Source organism: Nannospalax galili, unplaced genomic scaffold (assembly GCF_000622305.1).
Source record: "Nannospalax galili isolate Female #2095 unplaced genomic scaffold, S.galili_v1.0 scaffold846, whole genome shotgun sequence".
Taxonomy (NCBI): Eukaryota; Metazoa; Chordata; class Mammalia; order Rodentia; family Spalacidae; genus Nannospalax; species Nannospalax galili.
In genome coordinates this window covers 1233109-1235597 of record NW_008356458.1, presented here as the reverse complement: position 1 = coordinate 1235597, position 2489 = coordinate 1233109, and the positions used below count along the sequence as shown (strand labels likewise).

The window sequence follows — 2489 nt, the reverse complement described above, 5'->3', positions numbered from 1 at the left end:
CTCCATACTCTGCCATCCCTGTCACTGTCCACTGTGTTGTCAGCACCCCCATCCATTCCCCCCTATCTGCCCTTCTGGTAAATCTAGTCAGCCAGAGGTCCCTGATCCAGGAGGATCAGCTGTTCCTCATCTACGGCAATCTATTGTCAATATTCCTTTGGATAGAATTGGGGTCTGCTGTTCATGTTTCCGGTAGTATGTTGGGTTACTGTCTGGAAGAGCCTTTATCTATCCTGGCCAACAACTCGACTGAAGGTATCGTCTGTCTGGCTTTGCTGTTTGTCAAGTAGCTTTTAGTTATATATGTATGCTCTTATGAAATTATATTATTTGGGCCTTTTGACATTGCATTAGGAAGGAGGAGAGGCTGATGATGTCCTCAGGGTTTATAGGCAGTTAATAGTTGGGGCAGAGGGAGAAGCATTCTCTTCAGTGGTGTAGCCATTGGTAAGTTGCCATGCTCCTGAAAATAACCCTTTACTGATACATCTCCTATGGTCCCACCTCTCTTGAGCTCCTTCTTTAAAACGAGTAGAGCATGCCTCTGGACCATTAGATTAAAAGTCTGATACTCTACTGACTGATCTATCCAGGTCCCTATCAAGGGAGAAATGCAAAAAATGAGGATACTTTAAATGGGGAGGGCATGGAGGGAGGGTTAGACAGGAAGAGAGGAGAGATAAATATAACCTACCTAGTGTACAAAAACAGAGAGAATTGTATTAGAAGTAAAACCTACTGATAAATTACACATACAGTATCTCTACATGAGTCCATGTGTATACATGAAGAATATATAACAAGAAACAGTGCCAGACAGGAGAAACCTTCCCTTGAGTTGTTAGCCAGGATAGTCCAAGAGACTCCCAAAATTACACAAGCTATTGTCACAGTCCTTTATTGCCTCCCAGAACTTGAAGGTAAGACCCTATTGCTGAAGACAGGACCTACTTCAGATTTGGAGGGATGGAGCTGGAACTGACCTGGAAGGTACCTCCCCTGAAGGCTAGCTCTCATAGCTTTGGAGAGCATTACATAAGCTGCTAAGAAAGAATATCAATCAATGGTCCAACCCCAGCTTTAAGGCCTAATAACCAAATCAATGACCGGCACAGTAAACATTGGTGCTGTAGTGGCATTTTTATCTTGGGAGTAATTAACAGCTACTTAACTGGACTTAAAGCCCACTCAATAGGAGGAAACTTAAGTGTGGTACTGTAAATAGCGCAGTACACATGACTGGTGAGGTCTTAGATCTTAGAGAAAACCCCAAGGTTGTCACATCTCTAAACAAATGTCATTTCTTACTATGTGAAAAATATGGATCCTTATATTTCCAGAAAGTTATCCCAGTCATCACTCAACAAAGACACTTCTTTTGCAACAAATGGAGATTATTACAGAGTTCCACAACTAGTCACACACAGACATTGTCTGTGAATTGCCCAAGCCAAAGTGGCACATCTATAATACAACCTCTACACCTAAAGCTCACGAACATAGAACAAGGGGTAAAGAGAACACTAACGCATCTCTAAATTCTCATCAATGAAGCTCCTTCATGCAACAGAGGGCCAGGAACACAAAAGGTCACAAATGGCCAAAGCATAGAGAATAAGAGTCTACAGAGTGTGGGTCCTTGGACAGGACTCCTGCACTAAATTCCACCCACACAGGGCTCAGGGACCATTGCAGAAGAGAGGATGGAAAGATTCTAAGGGCCAGGGAGGAGGTGCAGGACCATATGGAAATAGAGTCCTTCAAGCTCCTGGGAGCTTGTTCATATGAATCTATAGCAATGATGTCAGCATGCACAAGACCCATACAAACTCAAGCAAACAAAAAACTCCAGCACAGAACTGTGGAAATGGGCAGCAGGCCCCAATCTTGAAGAATTATAGGTAGTTTATTACTGCTGGGTGAGGACTAAACTATCTTCTTAAAGGGAGGGACTTTATATAGGTTAACTAGACCTCAGTGGATGAACTTGTACTGAAGGACATCTGGGGACAATAACTTGACATGATAGACCTTTAGACCTTAACGCAAATGACAGAATGTATGAATTCCAGGTTGGGTGGGCCTATGGGTGGGTGTCAATGGGGAAGGGAGTATAAAGATGATTAAGATGTCTTGTATGAAATACTCAAAAATTGAATTAAAAATTCACAAAAACCAAAAAAAGAATAACCCCTTACCCATGCACCTAACCCTAAGAAAATGTATATTGTGACACACACACACACACACACACACACACACACACACACACACACAAAGACATGGAAGTGAAAGGGGAGAGAAAGGAAATCAATAGGAGTAGACAAGGACAAGAGAGGATAAAGGGTGAATATGATCAGACGTATAAAAATGCCATAATGAAACCCGCTATGTATAGTTAGTATATACTAATAAAAACTAAAATAATATAATTCCCCTCTCAATTTCCATCTTTGGCTTAAAATTTGAATGCCATTCCAATGTTCAGT

General features: G+C 41.7%; 1 protein-coding gene across 1 annotated transcript in view; it reads right to left on the bottom strand.

The window, feature by feature from the left end:
• The window catches only part of Cntn4 (contactin 4), a 1122320-nt gene that overhangs the window by 174608 nt on the left and 945223 nt on the right, over positions 1-2489 (bottom strand). The window lies entirely within an intron of this gene.